Raw genomic sequence first — 22,680 nt, 5'->3', positions numbered from 1 at the left:
GTATGTCATGACGTCATACGTGGCTAAGCCTTTATTTTTTTTTTATTTTTTTTTTTGTTGCTTAGGTGAGTGGTGGACGAGCTCACAGCCCACCTGGTATTAAGTGGTTACTGGAGCCCATAGACATCTACAACGTAAATGCGCCATCCACCTTGAGATATAAGTTCTAAGGTCTCAATTATAGTTACAACGGCTGTCCCACCCTTCAAACCGAAACGCATTACTGCTTCACGGCAGAAATAGGCAGGGCGGTGGTACCTACCCGTGCGGACTCACAAGAGGTCCTACCACCAGTAATTACGCAAATTATAATTTTGCGGGTATCATTTTTATTACACGATGTTTTTCCTTCACCGTGGAAGTCAATCGTGAACATTTGTTGAGTACGTATTTCATTAGAAAAATTGGTACCCGCCTGCGGGATTCGAACACCGGTGCATCGCTCAACTCGAATGCACCGGACGTCTTATCCGTTAGGCCACGACGACTTTTAAAAAGTTTTAACTTTTAAAGACTTTTATATTTATTGTTTTATCTATGTTTTCTATTTTATTACGTATATTTTTATGACAAAATGACATCACGAATTACAAGAATTCTGGTTCGCTAATGACAGGGCTAATTGCTTGGGATAATCGACGTTTTTCATTATCTCGATATCTGTATTAATCGACACTTGATAATATCCCCATGTCACTTGCGCAGCTGGATATTATTTATTCTCGTATACACGAGCCTTTCTTGTAAAGGATTCACGTTTTAATATCTATTGTTCAATTTAATGTTTTATTGTGTTTTGTGGCTTAATTGTTAGTACATACAGACGTATGTATGTGTATGTATGTATATGTACTCGCTTTTATTGTAGCTTATATATAGCAGATACCTACGTATTGAACGTAGGTTTTTTGGGTTCTGATAGCTTTGAGCTAATGACGAGCACCCAGTCCATCCGATGTTAAGTGGCCGTATATGAATGCCACCGTATACCTTGAGGCATGTTTTTTTTTATTTTATTTTTTATTGCTTAGGTGGGTCGAGCTCACGGCCCACCTGGTGTTAAGTGGTTACTGGAGCCCATAGACATCTACAATGCAAATGCGCCACCCACCTTGAGATATGAGTTCTAAGGTCTCAGTATAGTTACGATTGCCTCACCCTTCAAACCGAAACGCATTACTGCTTCACGGCAGAAATAGGCAGGGTGGTGGTACCTACCCGTGCGGACTCTGGGTGGGACGGTGGGCTCTGAGCTCGTCCACCCATCTAAGCAACAAAAAAAAAAATATATATTTATTTTTACAGTCGGAAAACAGTAGACGGAAAATTATCGTGCTTAACTACAATACAGAACTTTCTCAAGGTGTGACCATTAATGGAGCCACCGATTATCATCGGTCAGACAATGACTATGGCCATGAGATAAACCACGACCAAACTTTATCCAGCAAGGTACTATTGTACTGTTAAAACTGAGACCTTACAACTCTTGTCTCGAGGTAGGTGGCGGCATTTACGTTGTAGATGTCTATGGGCTCCAGTTACTTAACACCAGGTGGGCCGTGAGCTCGTCCACCGATCTAAGCCATAAAAAAAGGAGGGAAGAAGGTCGTGATACTTTTGTTTCGTAGAATAATTAGAAAGGTATGTTTTTTTTTTCTACGTAATGTAAATGGACTTGAGACCAGTTCAGCGTAACCTTGACAAGTAGGTGAGCTCACGGGGCTCAAACCGGACGACGTTGCTTACACGAACCCTAGCAAGAGCAGTGCTTCGCAGAATCTACCACCGGATCCGAAACGCGACCCACTGAGAAGATCCGGTGAGAAACACAGCGGCCTGGAATGTTTGATTGTTGCATTAACTCTCATTATATTAGACATAAAACTTAAGAGATTATGTCGTAGGTACATGATTGAAGACAGCCGTAATGCTAAGTGGCCAGTCCCGGGCGTTTTATGAGTCGTTCACACGCGATGCTTTCTATGACTCATTCGAGTCGAGTGGCTAAATTGGTTTCAAGATGATTGAATTGATGCAGAAGACCTGTTCTGTAAATCGCCGAATATTGTGAAACACATAATTTTGTTTTTTCGGTTTATATGCCGTCATCAAACTTAGGCACGTGTTTGAAGCCTTACTATTTTTTTATTGCTTTGATGGATGGACGAGCTCACAGCCCACCTGGTGTTAAGTGGTTACTGGAGCCCATAGACATCTACAACGTAAATGCGCCACCCACCTTGAAATATAAGTTCTAAGGTCTCGAGTATAGTTATAACGGCTGCCCCACTCTTCAAACCGAAACGCATTACTGTTTCACGGCAGAAATAGGCAGGGTAGTGGTACCTACCCGTGCGGACTCACAAGAGGTCTTACCACCATACTACTACTATATTTATGCCCTTTGTAGGCAGACTACAAATATATCCATATGATGGTAAGTATTAATCGTCGTTCATATGCGTCAACAATCCCACAGCAAGTCGTTGTCGGCTGCTTTTTGTGTTATAAAATAGTGGACGCGCATTCGCAAACTGACCTGTTGCAAATTATCATTGAAACATGAAGTTCATAGTTTTCCTGTTGCAATAATAAATAATTTATTCCACAAAGCGGGGCGTGACACGATAACCCTCTTATCGGGGCTGCCACTAATTACCTATCCGAGCCAGGCGAAGGGACAACTCAAAGCCGCCGCCGTCCAAAACATCTCTTGTTAGGTCCCTCAAGCACCGGTGCCTCGACGAACTCGTCAAATTCAGAGTTCGACGTGCGAACTAGACACTGAGTTAGCGTAACTGGAATAGCCCCTTAGATTACCAGCGAATAGGTAGGGACAAAATATATATACATATATATCCTTCTTCTCAATCGTGTCACTCTTGACTGAGTGATCGTGATCGTCATGTACTGTCGGAGGGGACAGACTTGATGCGTCTCACGATGTCCCGCCATCTCTCTCTGCTCGAGGCCATTCTACTGCACTCATTTAGGGGACCTCCCACCGCAATAAACTTATACATACTACATATACAAGTATATACTTGTACTCCAAATTCAGCTACGCTCCGACAGATATGTGAGCTCACGGGCTTAACCTGAGAGAATTTCTAATACCAGTCCTAGCATGAGAAGTGATTCGCTGAATCTACCACCGGATCAGAATCGCGACCCGCTGAGAAGATCCGGCGAGAAATCCAGTGGGTTTGAGCGATTGTTTATTATTATGATTATTATTATGACGTCCACCCTATCAAGAGTGTGACAATAGCCTCTTAGGCTACCAGCGAATAGGTAGAGGGAAAAAAACTCCAATGAAATTGGAACACGGCTAGTGTCTGGTGTAGTGGTAAGTGACATGGTCACTACACAAGGGGGTCGCGGGTTCGAATCCCGCCAAGGGAAGATATTTGTATGATAAATATAAATGTCTTTTCCAGGGTTATGGATGTATATTAAAAATATATGTATGTGTATAATGAAAATCTTACATTTATATCCGTTATCTGGTACCTGTAACACAAGTTCTTTACGAACTTATCACGGGACCAGTTAACTTGGCGTGATTGTTAGTAAATATTTATTTATTATTATTATTATTTATTATTAGTGTTTAAAATCAAAATCGAAATTAGCACTGTTTCCTGTTTGAACTGCAAACCGAATGTTACGCGCACGATTTAGTTACCTGAACAAAGATGATGTCATTTTCTTAGCGCAAACGTACTAAACGACTATTGCTTAGTGTTCTTAAATGTGTATCGGAACACGTACATATCATTGAGGATTACAACGTAAGCATCAATAGATTTCTTTGTGTAGAAGCAATCTATACTTTTTATACTAATATTATAAAGCTGAAGAGTTTGAGAGAGAGAGAAACAGACTATTCTTTATTGTACACCAAAAAACAAATAAACAGTGCGATACGTTAAATGCAAAAAAGTACAATTGGCAGTCTTTGTCTGTTTGAACGCGCTAATCTCAGGAACTACTGGTCAGATTTAAAAAATATATTTTAGTGTTAGATAGCCCATTTATCGAGGAAGGCTATAGGCTATATAACATCACGCTAAGACCAATACAAGCGGAGCACCCATAAAGAATGTTTCCGCTTCCGCTGTCTGCGCTGCAGAAACGGTTGAAGTTTCGCTAAAATAATGTATGACAGAATTGTTCCCCTACAAAAGATCTAAAAAAAAGTCTTCGAAAGCATAGGTCTATATGTTAAGGTTGGCTCACTATAACGTTTTTTATGCTAACCAAATTTGTTCTAAAATAAAGCATTATTTAATTTTGTGAACTATTCCACGCGGACGAAGTCGCGGGCAAAAGCTAGTCTAAAATAAAGGCTCGTAGAACGTTGTGCCGACCAGCGCGGACTAAAGCTACCAATGACTGGTGGTAGGACCTCTTGTGAGGCCGCACGGGTAGGTACCACCGCCCTGCCTATTTCTGCCGTGAAGCAGTAATGCGTTTCGGTTTGAAGGGTGGGGCAGCCGTTGTAACTATACTGAGACCTTAGAACTTATATCTCAAGGTGGGTGGCGCATTTACGTTGTAGATGTGTATGGGCTCTAGTAACCACTAAACATCAGGTGGGCTGTGAGCTCGTCCACCCATCTAAGCAATAAAAAAAAAGACGTGTGGCACTCGAGGACTGCCGCGGTAAAGCTATTGCAAATGCATTTTTTATCAACTTATGCAATTACAATTAGACAATAATAATTTAATATTAAAACAATAATAAAAATAAGATCACGCTATACTTATAAACATTAACAAAAGCAAAACATTAACTGTCCCCTTCACACTCATAAGCTAGACCGCGTGAGAGAGAGATGGGCAGACTTTTCATGATGCTCATGCAGTGCGACGTCACGCCGCGCGCTTATTCACAAACACTACACCAGCGCAACGTATGAATGTGTTGAACGCGAGCTACATAATAGGCGTAGTGGGGGTATCAGGTTATTTTCGTTACGGAATTTCTTGATTCAGTCGCCGCGCTCAAGGCCCCCGCGATAGAAGCTATGCTATAGCTTAAAAAAAATGACTAAGTTAAATTCGTTTTTTCAGCTGCAAACAGCTCGGTACGTGTGTACAGCTCTTATCGATAAACACGTTTTATCTTCGTTGATAACGTGTGACCGAATTACGTTTGAGTCGCACGCGATCATAATGGATCTAATCGATTACAAAGGTTAATGACTTCATTGCATCGTGCGTTGGAATGATCATAGCAAGTTTTGGGAGTGCTTTCGGAATTAATCTTTGTATTAGCGTTGACGAGTAATTTAAAATTTTACACTGGTGCTAAGACCTCTTGTGGGTCCGCACGGGTAGGTACCACCACCCCGCCTATTTCTACCGTGAAGCGTTTCGGTTGGAAGGGTGGGGCAGCCGTTGTAACTATACTTGAGACCTTAGAACTTATATCTCAAGGTGAGTGGCGCATTTACGTTGTGGATGTCAGTGGGCTCCAGTAACCACTTAACACCAGGTGGGCTGTGAGCTCGTCCATCCATCTAAGCAATAAGAAAAAAAAAACTTTCACTGGTGGTAGGACGTCTTGTGGGTCCGCACGGGTATGCTCAATCTCTTGATTAGAAAACACGTATGTATAACATTACAACCCTACTGAATAGTCATAAAAATGTGATTTCTTCTACTTATCTAGCTAAACTATATAGGAAACCGATATAAGCGAGCATTAATAAGTTATTGTTATAGCCATGACAGAGAATAGGGCGTTTCTGTACCCCACGAGTTGCTACGGTTTGGTTACGTTCTGAGTCTGGTTCAAAGGTGATTTTTACTGGCGGTAGGACATCTTGTCAGTTAGCACGGGTAGGTACCACCGCCCTGCATATTTCTGCCGTGAAGCAGTAATGCGTTTCGGTTTGAAGGGTGGGGCAGGTGGAGACTGTAAAAACTGAGACTTTAGAACTCATGTCTCAAGGTCAGTTACGGCATGTATGATGTATATGTCTGTCGATGTTTAAAGAGCGCGTTATTATTGAAAACAAATTTATTTATAATCAGTTTCAACAAATATGTCATCGACCTTGTGTTTAAGGAAGTCTGAGCTAGTTTAGAAGGTTCTCAATGAGATATTTTTAAGCAACAACATTTATTTCTGTAATTAAAACGATATTTACGGTTTGAACTCGCGTTTTCTATTCGTCCGTGACAACGGAAACTGTAAAGTTTGTCGAAACTTTAAAAAGATTATAAAGAAAATTATAAAAAAACCTAAGATTAAACCGGAGAAGTATTTTATATAATGTGTATAAGTCGCGATAATCGACGCAATAAAAAAAAAAAAAAAGATACTGATACTTAGAACCACTGTGTTCATCCACAGTGCCCTTCCAAAGATCCTTTTTGCCATGTGTCGCGGCTTTGGAATGAGCTCCCTTCTGCAAACGAGGAAACGGTGCTTGTGGAGTGTACTTAATGGTACCCAGCGGCTTGGCCTATTCCTGACATCATTGTCGCCCATTAGTGACGGTGAACAGATCTCCGAGCAAACCAGCGGACCACTTAGCACTGCACTACACCAGACAACTGACCCGAACCGATGGAGACAGGCAGTCGACAAGCTGAAACGGAGTCACGATCTTCAGCAATGAAGGAGCGATGGAGAAGAAGAAGAAGAAGTGACGGTAATCACCATCAGATAGGTTGTATGCTCGTCTGTCCAGAAGGACAAAAAAAAAAGACTACTATATTTTATTCCAATTACGAAGTCCCTTTTGACACTTCTTAGAACGTAACTCTTCACGTTTCTCATAATCTCTCCGATCGTTAATTGCTGTTCGTTAGTCTCGCTAAAACTCGAGAAAGGCTGGACAGATTTGGCTAATTTTGGTATTAGATTATTTGTGGAAGTCCAGGGAAGGTTTAAAAGGTAGACAAATAAGAAAATGCTCGGAATTAAATAAAAATAATAATTTTGTTTTTCATTTAATGTGGCCCCCGTCGGACGGATTCCTTTTGTTTGTTTTAAGTTTATTTTATACAAAAGTTTAGGTCTTTTATTTACCGATTGAGGCACTACGAAGTCTGCCGAGTCAACTAGTTTGAAATAATAATCATTTTTTGTTCATTGTCGTAAACATCATAAAAAAAATACACAATCAATCTAAATCATTATACAATTAATTCACACACACACACACACACACACACACACACACACACACACACACACACACACGCACACGCACACGCACACACACACACACGCACACGCACACGCACACGCAAACGCACACGATAACATAATAATAACATCTGTCTCATGGGACTTCGTAATTGGAATAGAGTATAATGAATTTTGTTTGGGTATCTGGTCATATAGTGTTGGAGGGGCAGACTTTTTTTATTGCTTAGATTGCTGGACGAGCTCACAGCCCACCTGGAGTTAAGTGGTTACTGGAGCCCATAGACATTTACAACGTAAATGCGCCACCCACCTTGGGATATATAAGTTCTAAGGTCTCAGTATAGTCACAACGGTTGCCCCACCCTTTAAACCTAAACGCATTACTGCTTATCGGCAAAAATAGACAGAGCAGTGGTACCTACCCGTGCGGACTCAAGAGGTCCTACCATCAGTAAAAATTGATGCTACTTACTATGTCACGCCATCTCTTTCTGCTCGAGGCTATCCTACTGCTCTCATTTAGGGGACTTCCCAATGTGGATTTAATTTGGCCAACCCCAACCTCTCGTTTGGTTTATAACGTCAGTGTAATTCTAATCTATGGTGTAACTTTAGCATTGCAAATACGAATGTACCTCTTATGCTTCTGTGCCGAAACCACTGAACCGATCTTGGCGAAACTCAGTATGGAAATATTTTGAACCTTGGAATATATAGTGTTACGCGCTGGGGTTCGGGATAAATAAAAAAATCTAGCGAAGTAAAAGTGAACACTATATCAGCACTTAGAACACTTCACAAACACTTTAAAATTCTCAATTTGCTTCTTCCGTTTCGCTTCAAGTGATCCGTTCGCTGTTTCGCTTCGAGAAGTTCCGATTACTAACTGACTGCGTGCCATCTCTCAGAATCGTCGAGAATATTCCACAAAAGTCGAGTACTGTGTGTTTCCGCTATCTGACAATAGATGGCGATGTACTTCTCGAGCGTTCTAGATGCTACTATATCCTTTGATATTCGTTCGACTATTCAGTGATAGATGGCGTTACTCTCACCGGCGTAGCAATAGGTTACATCTCATCGCATAGCTGCGGGTTCCACCTACGCGATAAATGTCCACGCGAGCAAAGATGCGAGCGGAAAGCTAGTGTTGTCTATAAATATATATAATGTTCAGTAGGTTTTACCGACGGATCGTTGCTTCAGTTCTTGGGTCACTTGATTTTAATTCCACCCTCCCCTTAGAAGCCATTTATAGAACGAAATGCAAATAATTATTGGAGTATACGATTTATTTACGAGATAGTGGTTACAAGGTTATATCAGAATATGGTTATGAAAAGTTTAAGAGACATTTTTGAAATTTTACAGGAGAGCCATTTAAAATTAATAATTTGAAAAAAAAATGTGAAAGAAAAAACATTCCTCAGCCATTTGAATGGTGTAAACATAATTGAAATTCGATTAAAAACATCGGGTTCTTGATGCTAATACCAAATAAAACGGACCTTTAATTACAAAGATAAATATGGCGTATTAAGCGAAATGTCGCTTAAATATATATTTTTTTATTCTTTAGATTGATGGACGAGCTGACAGCCCACCTGGTGTTAAGTGGTTACTAGAGCCTATAGACATCTACAACGTAAATGCGCCACCCACCTTGAGACATAAGTTCTAAGGTCTCAGTATAGTTACAACGGCTGCTCCGCCCTTCAAACCGAAACGCATTACTGCTTCACGGCAGAAATAGGCACGGTGGTGGTACATACCCGCGCGGACTCACAAGAGGTCCTACCACCAGTAATAGCCAAATATAATAACCTTACACTCCTCGTTATGTATAAAACATATATAAAAGTATATATTATTGAATAGATGGGTGACGAGTTCATTGACCACCTGGCTTTGACTGGTTAGTATTATAAATCTGTTCAGAAAAACTAAGTTGAAACACAAAAAGCTACAAATGTGATTTTAAAGAGAAAGAAAAATAAACGTGTTAATAAGACAAAGGGAATGTTTGTTTTCATAAAAAAAATTCATAAGGCATACTGTAAGGACATAAAGACCCTTTTCCAAAGTGTACCAGAGTCAATGCAGAACGATAGAGATGACGAGATATCGCAAGGAATATCGGCCAACAAAAATATTTCATTATGAACACTATCATTCTACTGAGTAATTCATTATATAGGTATATTATTATAATTGAAGGAAAGTGTAATACTAAATTCAACTAAATTCAGACTTTGACCTGAATGCATACATTGTCTCAAGTTGACAGCGTTATTAACAATTGTTGATAAAACACTTATTTTTTCTTTGTTAATTACTGTTCAATTAGTATATTCCGATAAAAAGGGTTGATTGCGTAATTAATTATCTTCCGACTTTTTCAACTATATCCTTTGAGGAAATAAAGTTGAAATAATTCAAATGTACCTACCTACATCGTTTTCGGACTGTGGCAATTAAAATACCACTTCAATCATAACCTACACAGCGTAAGCACGTGAACAAACAGACCGCCTAATTTCAACATTGTTTTCGCGGCGTCTTTACAGGGCAATTTTAACTCTAGTCGAATTACCGTTGGATGTGAAACAACCGCCTAACCAAACACGTTTCCAACCAAACATGCTGAAGCGTAAACATGTAACTAGAGGCAGAATAGAATAGCTTTCAACGCAAATAAGTTGTTTGGGAAATGTTGTTGTGTATTTCCACTACAAAGAGATTTTTTTATTGCTATGGAATCGGTGATGTGCACACATCACGAATGTTAGTCGTGCCACGTGTGTCAGAGTCGAGGGAACATTAACCTTTTTCTCTATCTATTCGTTGGTAGCCTAAGGGGATATTCCATCAACGCGCGGACGGTTAGGTGAGCTCACGGGCTCGACCTGAGAGAATTTGCTAACACCAGCCCTAACAAGAGCAGTGCTTCGTTGAATCTATTGCCGGATCGAATACGGACTGAGCGCTATGACATATCCTTCTTCAAACGAGGCTTGTGGAGAGTACTTAACGGCAGAGGCTTGGCTCTGCTCCTGGCGTTGCTGAACTCCATGGGCGACGGTAACCACTTACTATCAGGTGAGCCGTATGCTCTTCTAGGCAGACAAGGGTAATAAAAAAAATCGCGACACACTGAGAAGATCCGGCGAGAAACTCAATGAGTCAGTGTTACGTGAGTTTACAGAGTTAGTACTGCTTACTGGATCATATGACATCATATGTGTGACAACTCTCTGGACTATGAGCTAATTGTTTATGATCAAAGTCCTTAGGGTTTTTTTTATCCCTACCTAGTCGCTGGTAGCTTAAGTGGTTATTACAGCTATTAATAGACGGGTAGATGAGCTCACGGAGTCAGTCTTAGAGAGAGTGCTAGCACTGGTCCTAGCAAGACCAGTGCTTCGCGGAATCTACCACCGGATCTGAAACGCGACGCACTGAGAGGATCCGACGAGAAACTCGGCGGGCTGTGTCTGAGGGTAACTACAAATATTTATTATCACATGACGTTATTACTATTATAGTTAGGTAGGTACGTGTTTATTTTCAGGTCTCTTTACAGTTACAGTTAGAGATTTCGAAATGGGTACCGGACTGTGTGTTTCAGGATTTTATCGCGTTGTTATTTGAGTCCTAATTCAATTAGACTAGCGGTTATCCTACAAAATTAATATGCACATCCAATTCACTACACACTTTGGAAGCTTAGCGTTTTTTTATTATTAAATCTGATATTAATTATAAGAAATCAAAGAAATATTATCTATACTTCTATACTATCTATACTAATATTATAAAGAGGAAAGATTTGTTTGTTTGTTTGTTTCGAATAGGCTCCGAAACTACTGGACCGATTTGAAAAATTCTTTTTCCATTAGAAGCCGACATTGTCCCTGATGAACATAGACTACTTTTTTTAATTTTTTTTTTTGTTTCATGTGTGTTTTAATGTTTCCGAAGCGAAGCGAGGGCGGGTCGCTAGTATTATAATATTAAAGGAAAATAATGAATTACAGAGTACACACACTAGAGTAGTGTGTGCTTGTCTTAATATACATTAGACACATTAATATGTTCTATGTTCTTATTATTCAAATATAGTAAATCCACCTAAATTAATTCACATAACGTTAATTTTATCCCTCACATTATTTGCGCATTCATTTAACATCATAGGAAACAGTATTCACTTGTCAAGTAAACATTTAATTTTATTCAGTAATTCTCGAGCACAATGGCGCCTGAATGTTTTACCCGCCCACGCCGCCGCGCCGCCATGACAGTTCTTGTTCTATGTATTCAATTCAAACAACTGTCAGTTACGATGTCTCTATTGTCAGTAACATTGCTTGCCGCTGAGGCTGGCTGTGATTATTGTTTGAAAACCTTCTATTATTTATGGCTATTGTTATTTAAATAATAAGCCCACATTTTCTGATAAAATATGTTTCGTTTTAATGTATTATGGCTGGATATTTATTCATGAATTTCGCAATTTCGCTCCCAGAGGTATTACGCGTGGTGTCTAGCGAACACGTTTGTTTATTTTCTTTTAGACATTCATACGAGTTCAAGGCCCACCTGGTAATAAATGGTTAACGTAGTCAGAATAGATTCGCAGCAGAAATGGATGATAATGCAAATTCACAACACGCTCCATTATTTGTTATTGAAATAATGTGTAAATTCTAGAAGTTTCATTTTGATTAATCGTTGTTCCGTGATCTTCGGGATTGTTCTCGAATACGTTTTAATTCCATATTCCTAGTTTATATTGTTTCTGTAACTGTTATATCCGGTGATAAATTTAACGAAGCACTTTTCTTTCTAGGGATATGCTCACGGGGTCTATTTGCAAGAGTTTGCTAACACTCTTGTAAATAGACCCCGTGAGCTCATCTACCGGTTCTTGAGTAGCTGGAACAGTCTCTTAAGCTATCAGCAATTAGGCACGGATAAATAAAAAATAAAAAATACTATTTAAAAACCGTGACTTCTTATCAAAAGCTTTTAAGGCACTTCGTCGACGATCATGATCATGATGTGACACTAGAATAGTTCCAACGATGAAAACAAGACAAGAATCAAATGTTCTGTACGAGAGAGACAACGTAGATTACCGAAGATTCTTCCTCTAAGTTGTATCATTTTTGACTGAGTGATCGTGGTCGTTATATAATTAATGTTAATACTGCGCTGGCGCTATGAACCCGATATGGGTCTTGGCCTCCGACAATAAACTTTATCATTCATCCCGGCGCTGCGCAACAGCTTGCCTGTCCGACGCTTGGAGCTCACGTACATTTCCTTCCACAGCGTCAGACCAGCGGTACTTGGGCCTCCCTTGGGCGGCGTTCCTCCGGTACACCCGCGTACACCCGTGTCATAACCCGATCCTGCTCCATACGCATTACATACCCGAGCCATCCTAACCTCCATGCCTTCATCTCCCCCAGAATATTTGGCTCACCAAAAAGCCTCTCCACATCATTGTTTTACCGGACGTGCCAAGAACTGTCATCTTAAATATTTTATTATTATTTTTATTGCTTAGATGGGTGGATGAGCTCACAGTCCACCTGGTGTTAAGTTATTACTGGAGCTCACAGATATCCACAAAGAAAATGCGTCACCCACCTTGAGATATAAGTTCTAAGATCTCAGTATAGTTACAACGGCAGCCTTATACCCTTCACACCGAAACGCATTACTGCTTCACGGCAGAAATAGGCAGGGCGGTGGTACCTACCCGCGTGGACTCACAAGAGGTCCTACCACCAGTAATTACGCGAATTATAATTTTGCGTGTTTGATTTTTACAACACGGAGTTTCCTTCACCGTGGAAGTCAATCGTGAACATAGAAAAATTAGTACCTGCCAGCGGGATTCGAACACCGTTGCATCCTATATACGAATGCACCGGACGTTTTATTCTTTAGGCCACGATGATTTCAAGCCCCAAGATATATCTTTAGAGTTTATCTATATCAAATTCGAACAAATTGAATCACCCACCATTGAACATTGACAAGGGTCTTCGTAAATAATTAATTAGAAATGAACTAGTTCGGGTCGAAAGGGCTTAGTCTGTCGGTGTTGTCTGATCAATAAGGTAGTAATAGAAACGGGATTATTTAGTATATAATATAATCTATTTATTCTCTGTCGTATCGAGTTTTCGAATAAAATCAATATCTTATCTCCTTATCTTTTATGTGTTTTATAAGATCGATATCATACTATATATTGTGCATAAATAACGTAGGGTTGACAAATTTATTGTTCTATTGTATGTGATGTGATGTGTTGTTAGTTTATATATATGTCGAAGAAGCCATATATATTATTGTTAACACCACCGTCAGACGTCGTAGGGGCGAATAGGGTCAAGAGAAACACTGAGTATACAAGGAGAGGGTTTTTATTTAAAAAAAAATTAAGCAGATTGAACGCTAAATTATAAAACTTAAGAAAACTTAATCACCGTATTAAAGTTTCTATTGTAACCTAAAGGCGTTTGAAATGACATTGACAGAATGCGTACTACAAATATCAGATTTGTATAAAAGAAAATTCAATAAAATTAATGATACATTTCAATCCCCGAAGCGTAAGCGAGGGCGGGTCGCTAGTATAGGTATATTTTTAAGAGAATCTATATGTTAATACGTGAAGCAAAAACTTTGTATCCCTTTTTACGAAAATTGCGCGGACGGAGGAGTATGAAATTTTCCACACTTATAGAGAATATAGAGAAGTGCACAATGCTAATATTTTTTTTAAATAATGCATAAAAGATACATTAAATAAATAAAGAAAACATTACACACACTACGTACCATGTATTTGACGCACACACGCATGCATACTATTTATTGTCAAACTTTTGTTCTTGACGTCTGTTGTCAAATTGAGAATAGATTAAATATTGTTTGTCTTTATCAATATTTTTTATAATGTAGTCTTGGCGAAATTTGTGAATATAGAAGTATAAAATACAATCATAATAGTGTAAAAACTTACAATTCCAATTAATTAAAGTCGAATTTCGACTACTGCGGGACCTCTAGTAACAACCAATTACAGGTTGTTGTTAATTAGCTACAGACTAGGTCGTTAGTTGTTGCACTAGATTTAATTTTCCTGGCGGGATTGTGTGCGGGGATTCCAGCGTCCTGTCCATTTTTGAAATAAACCTCAAACGGAAGTAATTCGTGCGCATTTTATAACTATAGATATAAGTATTTCATTAGAAAAATTGTTACCTGCCTGAGAGATTTCAACATTTTGTATTCCTTAAATTTGCTTGAGTGGAATCGAACTTTTGTAATTATACATGTGCTTTCAACGAAATTTTAACAGTTCTTGGTTTCAAATTTCGAATAGTTTACAGATTCCGTTATCACGGACGACATTTTAGTCGTAACGATAAATTAGTCGGAAAGTGTAAAATGCAATTAAACGATGCGAGAATAAAGCGTAAATATTTAGTTTCAATCATTTGTTAGTTTTGCTCGCTGTTATTATGTTCGCTGTTGTCATTGCCAAAGGAGAAAGAACCTTTCAATGCACATTATGCACAGCACAGCTCAACGTGTTGTGGTAAGCTTGAACGTGATGTATTTATGTGAAGGTTATTAGCCCTTCGATTTGTTGAAGGTATTATCATGTATTTTTAGGCGTCCACCGGTATACAAATTACACAAGTGTTGTGTTTGCAATAAACTGCACTGTTAATTAAAATAGTAAAATATAGTACCTCTCAAAAAAAGAAACTTTCTTGAAGAGCGATATTTGGGGGCATATACGACAAAGGGAAGATCTTCCACCGAGCGGGTGATATTGCTCGGTAGACCGACGGTCCGAATGTTGTTGTTCGGAACTTGTATATATGCAAGCTTATCTTGAAAATGTCGTAAGCGAGATTCAGGCATCTGTTAATTATCTCTCGTTGTATGATGGCTACCCGCCACAGATACCTATTATATAAGAATATATTATATAAGAACTGTTATTCGTTTTCATTTGCTAACGTCAAAAAAATATTTCTAAATTGTTCTAAGATAACAAACATGATTGGTGTACTCAAAATTTCTCTTAGCTCGATCACCCTATTCGCCCTTAGGATGTCTGATGATGGTGTTAATAATTGTGGTCTCTTTCCGACATAATTATAATAGACTAACGTATAATAGACTAATACGAATATAATAAATTAGCATAGTATTAATATATAAACTAATACGTATTAGTCTATAATAATTATTATTAATGTTAGTCTATTCTATATCTTTGCAAGTTTTACTTTTTTGGCAGAAAAATACTCATCCATGAGTCAAAGTTGCCTTTTTGTGTGTACACTGTAACTATACTTGAGACCTTAGAACTTGCATCTCGAGGTGGGTGGCGCATTTACGTTGTGGATGTCTATGGGCTCCAGTAACCACTTAACACCAGGTGGGCTGTGAGCTCGTCCACCCATCTAAGCAATAAAAAAACACACACACACATTAACCTCGAAAAATTTGTCATTTATTTTGTTTGCGTACCGTAAAGCGAAGCGAAACACAAATCGTATCGTGTCGTATTACGATCGTCTCGTACCGACTTCGTGTAGTGTAAATATCCGTAGAAATTATCAAGAACTCACATGCGCAAATCAAACGGATGGATCAAACGACTGATGATAAGGCTAATCTTGTTTTTACGTTATGTACAGATGATAAAAACAGTGATTGAAATAACTATTAATAATTTCATTCACCACGCTGTGAATTTCTTGTAACCCGCATACACCATAACGCGTCGTGAATGAAGCCTCCAATCTGAAGATACTGAAGGCCTCTCTTTATTTTATATATATTTGTAGCTGTGACGGTTTGACGAGCTCACAGCCCACCTGGTGTTAAGTGGTAACCGGAACCCATATACATCTACAACGCAAATACCGCCACCCGCCTCGAGAAATGAGTTCTAAGGTCTCAGTTTTTAAAGTACAACGACTGCCTCACCCTTCAAACCGAAACGCATTACTGCTTCACAGCACCAATAGGCAGGGCGGTGGTACCTACCCGTACGGACTCACAAGATATCCTACCACCCTTGGAGAAGACGCAGAAAGAAAGACGTAACACTAATACTAACCCGTAGGGTACAGAAACGCCTTATTCTCTGTCATGGCTATAACAATGGCTTATTAATGCTCGCTTATGTCGGTTTCCTATATAGTTTCTCCAGATAAGTAGAAGAAATTACATTTTAATGACTGTTTACTAGGGTACCCTATTCGTTATAATGTTATACATACGTGTTTTCTAATCAAGAGATTGCGTGCGTCAAGAATTAGCAGTCTATTACATTTTTAGCGTAAGTTTCCTCACATCTAAGCTTTTGATGGTACAAGAAACTGCTGTCTTCGTGCTGGCTTCTTGCTAGAAATATGTTGGATGCTTGTAGGCACGCCCCGCCAGTAATATATAACCGTCAGACACAGCCCAGTGAGTTTCCTCTTCGATAAAGCGGCACGACACGAGAACCCTCTCATCGTGGCCGCCGGTAACTACATTCCCGATCCTGCGGAAAGAATGGAAAGCAGTCGACGTCGCCCAAAACACGTCATTTCGGATCCTCCCGATCCTTTGACGGTGCTTTTAGGTACTTCAAGCACCGGTCACCGTCCTCGTCGAACCCGTCGCTTGCGACGAAGGGCTCGACGAGTAAATTAACCCTCAGACACAGCCCACTGAGTTTCTCGCCGAATCTTCTCAGTGGGTCGCGTATCCGATCCGGTGGTAGATTCTGCGAAGCACGGCTCTTGCTAGGGTTCGTGTTAGCAACATCGTCAGGTTTGAGCCCCGTGAGCTCACCTACTAGTTAAGGTTACGCTGGAATAGCCTCTCAAGGCTACCAGCTTAGGTAGACAAAAAAATAAAAAATACACGGAGTTTCTCGCCGGATCTTCTCAGTGGGTCGCGTATCCGATCCGGTGGTAGATTCTGCGAAGCACGGCTCTTGCTAGGGTTCGTGTTAGCAACGTCGTCAGGTTTGAGCCCCGTGAGCTCACCTACTAGTTAAGGTTACGCTGGAATAGCCTCTCAAGGCTACCAGCTTAGGTAGGCAAAAAAATAAAAAAATAAAAAATACACGGAGTTCCTCGCCGGATCTTCTCAGTGGGTCGCTATTCCGATCGACTGGCAGATTCTGCGAAGCACTGCACTTGGTAGAGCTATTCCCCAGAGCCTCGTGAGCTTGCCTATAGGTGAGTTAAAGCTGGCATAACCTCTCGAGGCTACTGGGATAGGTAGGCAAAAAATAAAAGTAACATGCCATGTAATCTTTAGGAATGTTCTCCGTCAGATGATTATTAGAATATATTGACATGTTACCAAATACACTCGAGTTTTCGATCTCATGTTTAATGGTGTCTGAAGGTTGCGTTTTAACATCAAATCTACTTAGACCTCATTTCCCCCGTTAAAACAATAAACTCTCAATCAATAATGTGTTAAATACTATAATTAATATTAATAAAATTATAGCATTTGTGTTGGCGACCGTACCTACTTTGTTCGCGTTTCTAACAACATAATAACAACATTATCCTCACGAGGCATAAAATGTGTTGCATTGTTTATTCAGCACACGAACGTTCCTGAACTTTGACTTCAATTGTTGTGCATCATTAATTTAATTGGGCACTAAATAAAACAGTTCGTATTTTAACATTTATTTACACAGAGTTTAACAAGGGAGGGTAATAAAAATCCTGCTTTTTTTTTCAATACGAATATTTAGGTACTGACACACTCAGACATTTGGAAATTGGTTTATTGCTTCAATTGCTTGGGCTTCGCTTTTATATTCGCAACCTCACATCTGTGTCTGGGCCCGATCTTCATCGACCCTCGTAAGCAATGAACAAATATAATAAGACTCTAGCTGGTGATTGCCACGACCTCGCTACAAGACATCATCATAATGACGAGGAATCAAAAGTTTAACGTCTATCGTCATATAAAAGAAATCTGATAAAAAACCCGAGTGGTGCTAACGAAAATTTGTAAAGGAATTTTGCGTATTCACAAATACCGAATAACGAGATTGAGATCACCACAAAGAGCCTGAGTGGATGATCTTCGCATTGAAATAAACATTTACAATACCGAAGACTACCAGCTGCCGAAGGGTCTAATAAAACGGTACCTTATTCGTGAGAGGTCCCTTGACTCGAATCGATAAGATACTCACTCGCCCATAATCTTAATATATATAAATCTCGTGTCACAATGTTTGTCCTCAATGGACTCCTAAACCACTTAACCGATTATAATAAAATTCGCACACCATGTGCAGTTCGATCCAAATTGAGAGATAGGATAGTTTAAATCTCAAATTATAGTCGCAATTTTAATTTATTGCTAATTATTTGTCTGTTATTATTTGACAGTCACAATTATCTGTTAACTCCAAATGATTCTAATAGATGTCGATACCTTTCGACTGGGTTGAGTAAGTAATCAATAGATGGCGCATATATGGCAAAACAACGTTTGCCGGGTCAGCTAGTATCTAATATAGAATTCTAATCTATAAATGAGCAGTTTCGCTAATGCCTCTTGATTCTCGTTTCTAATCAAGGCTTACCACTAACCCTCAAGAGAGCCCTCGTCAGCTCACAATCCCTTTCTGGGCTTTATTTCCAAAGTAATTAGAAGCTAAATATTAAACTGATTACAAGCCTACCAAACAATTATTTTTAGCTCTAACCCTTTTCTCTCTCTTTCTTTCTTTTAAACTAGGCAACACTAATTACTAGGTATTAATACAGAACGACGTATGATACTTATTAGTTTTATGTTATTAATTCGTTTTTAATATTGATTTAATTAAATGTCAATTAAGTGATGATTTAGACACGTGCTTGTGGCTTATCATTGTGAATTTTAGGGTGTATACTATACTAATTGTTACCAGCGGCTACGCGTGACTGTTTAAAGAAAAGCTTCAAAGTAGTATCCTGTGGGAATCAGATGTTTCTTCGGAATAAAAGGTTTTTGGTCAGGAGGAAATCGCCGGACTTCCGCCCTCCACTGGGGATAGAGGGCGGAGCATGTCAGAGTCGAACTGACTAAAACCTCCTGTCGCTCAACAACCAACGTCCAAACCTCGCATGAGACAGAACTCATGAAGAGGCAAAGGGGGGAAAGTGAAGCGTTTAGTGCGGAGCACATCTCTCCCATCACCCTCCCCCTCGGGACGGCGGACCGGCGGTCGTCGGCGCCACGACCACCAGCCCTCTCGGTCGGCAGGCTATCCGAAGCCCGCCTAGATGGCGCCGGTTAGAGTGAGCTATCCTACGGAATACCCCGCTGGACCAGAACCAGCGTGGGTCGAGGATAGCCGGCCTTCCATCACCCGGATGCTCTTGCGTAAAACGCGTGCAGAGCAGCTTGCACGTCGTCTTCTTAGGCCCCCCTCGCCGGTCCCCAGACCGACATGTGAGAGAGACCCGAAACACTTAGAGGGCCAGGGCTTGGGCGAGATCCGCCTCCCTGGCCCCCGCTCGACGGCGACGGGATTGTGCGTCTCTCACGCGCCCCGCCGCCTCCTTCTGCGAGATGGTGCACTCGCAGAAGTCGAGCATCGCCTTCCACGACTCGTCGTCGCCGAGCATCGATGCCACAACACTCGGCAACGACAAGTCGTTTCCTACTTTTGCGAGGAGGACACGGCGCCACCCCTCCCATGCGGGGCAGGCGACGAGCGTATGCTCTGCCGTGTCCAAGTCGCAATCACAATGGTGGCACTCTGCCGTCGGCTCGGCTCTGATCCGGTGCAGGAACTCACCGAAGCAACCATGCCCAGTGAGCACCTGCGTGAGCCGGAAAGTGAGGCGTCCTCTGTCACGATTCACCCAATCCACAAGGACCGGGCGAATCGCCTCGACGGTCCTACGACCGGCCGAAGGATCAGCCAGCCGTCTGGACCATGACTCCAGCACGGACCGCCGAGATTGGGCCCTCCGCGCTCTGACCACACTGTGGCTGGGACGCGCCACGCCCCGGGCGCGAAGGTCAGCCCGCCACTGATAGTCAGCGGCGAGCGCCTCCGCTTCCAGAGCCCAAGGTGGCGTCCCAGCCAGTACACACGCCGCCTCAAAGGAGATGGTGCGATAACCACGGATGACCCTGACCGCGATGGTGCGTTGCGGCCGTTGCAGCAGCTTCGCCACCCCCGCGGCCAGGGACTGGCCCCACACAGGCGCCCCGTATAGGGCCATTGATCGCACCACCCCCGTATAGAGGCGGCGCGTCACCTGGTCAGGCCCCCCGACGTTGGGCAGAAGCCGGCTTAACGCGCCGGCCACCCCCAACAAACGAGGGACCAGGTGCTGAAAGTGAGCACGGAAGGTCCAACGACTGTCCAGAATGAGGCCGAGGTACTTCAACTGCACCCCGACCCCAATCCGGACGCCTCCAACCACGATATGGGCATCGACAGGTGGCACTCTCCGGGGCCTGTGGAACCACATGGCCTCGGATTTACTGAGTGCCACGTCGAGGCCCAATCTCCTGATTTTGCCGACGACATGCGCCACCCCAGCGGTAGCAAGACGGGCAGACTCAGCTCGGAATAAAAGGTAGCCTATATCATTCTACTGACCTAATGCTGTTACTTAAAGAAAAAACATGTCAATTCGTTATTTTGTTTCGACGCGAAAGAAGGACAACCAAACAAACAGACCTTTACCTTTATAATATTAGGATATATAAATTATGGCTAGTCAGTTACTATTTTCAATGAGATTTGTACTCTACTCATTAACCTGGTTTAGCTTTTTTTAGTTTCATCGTTTGATTGAAATGCTTCTTTGATGGTGCCGCAATTCCAAGGGCAATCTTTAGCACATAGACGCAGCCCACTGAGTTTCTCGCCGGATCTTCTCAGTGGTCGCGTTTCCGATCCGGAGGTAGATTCTGCGAGGCACTGCTCTTGCTAGGGTCAGTGTTAGCATCACTCCGGTTGGAGCCCCGTGAGCTCACCTACTAGTTAAGGTTACGCTGAAATAGCCTCTCAAGGCTATAGCTTAGGTAGGAAAAAAAAGGCAATCTCTGCTATTTTACGAGGGCATTAGTACTCTCAAGAGACCTGTTCATTATCATTTTCACGTGGAAGGTGAAGTATAGCTTCTTAAAATATTGGGAGTCCTTAGCAAATCGAAGCGGTACTTCGCACATGGACAAATACTTTTGCTTTACAAAGAGAAGGGGTAAGGTTACATGCAGGCGTATGCCATTGCTCTCATCTCAGGGACGCATCTCTCAAGTACTAGATACTTTCATTTGACTTCAAACAGAAGAGAATTGTTTGGATTGTCGATAATACCGAAAATCCTGTGAATTGTTCAAGATGATACCATAATCTCCTTTTGACATACTTTTTATATTTACATATAGAGTTCATCCTTATCACTCGGCATTCATCGACATTGTGATTTAAGTCATAATTTTTGCCAAATAACTTCCAGCTCTGGAATGAACTGTCTTATTTGGCTGTGCCCCTTTCATAGTTGATGTTCTTCGGCGACATTGACCACTTACCATCAGGAGGAACGCAAGCTGGTCTGTCTACAACGGCAATAGGAAATCTCATTAAATAAGTCACGGTTTGGCTGGACACGATTCGTCCAGTGCTTCTCCTTCGCTGCATATTAGCAAGTTTCTAATAACATATTTAATATTTGCATATGACTTGAGCAAGCCGCATAAGAACTAACACAGACCGTCATCCCGAAAATACTATCCTGATTTAATTTTAGGGTCAAGGGTCATAAAAATAGCGTGTTATTTCAATCTTAAACCGGGTCAGTTTACTAACAATTCATTACAGATATAACACAGATGTTTGAATGAAGATAATATGCGTACGAAAGGAGCCATTTGACCGGCTACAAACGAATTCGACACTCGTAAAACGATTGATTGACTGTAATAAAATAAAAACCATGTGTACGATACACTATAAACTTCACTACATCTTTACTTACCCGATGTGAAATCACTAAGCGCAGAGGATAAACAATTGAATTAGATTTGATCTAGTATTTGTTTTAGAACGCGTTTCGCTCGCGCTAGTGGCGGAATAAGCCACCGCGGCGGTCGTTAGCACACTGTGCTCTGAGCTGCTGTGTGAAATGTGGAAATCCAATGTGGACGGCTAGTGGCAAGCGCGCATGCGCATTTGGCAAGGTCATGCGCGGAGTGCTAAGGTTGCCAGATCTGTGACGCCGTTTTATCAGAATATTCTTGTGTTTTTAATACGCTTTTATTAGTTTCAGACTTATGTATGTTAGTATGTAACGGAATCTTTGAACATGGTTTTGACCCCCTTCAAAAAGTCGGATTAACTCGAAATTTGGTATATATATTAAGGACCGATGAAAATTCAATATTTAAAAAAAAAGTTGAAAAAAAGATATATTGAA

The 22,680-nt window shown here is 41.0% G+C and overlaps 1 protein-coding gene across 2 annotated transcripts in view; it reads right to left on the bottom strand.

The window, feature by feature from the left end:
- Positions 1-22,381, bottom strand: part of norpA (no receptor potential A) — a 105,995-nt gene extending 83,614 nt beyond the window's left edge. For both annotated transcript variants that reach the window (XM_089734543.1, XM_089734542.1), the window contains exon 1: positions 22,243-22,381. The gene's annotated coding sequence lies outside the window, so the exon portion shown is untranslated. The remainder of the gene's footprint in view (positions 1-22,242) is intronic.
- Positions 22,382-22,680: the final 299 nt, after the last annotated feature.

Source organism: Bombyx mandarina, chromosome 18, assembly GCF_030267445.1.
Source record: "Bombyx mandarina strain Sakado chromosome 18, ASM3026744v2".
NCBI classification, from domain to species: Eukaryota; Metazoa; Arthropoda; class Insecta; order Lepidoptera; family Bombycidae; genus Bombyx; species Bombyx mandarina.
This window is presented reverse-complemented; position numbering and strand designations above follow the sequence as displayed.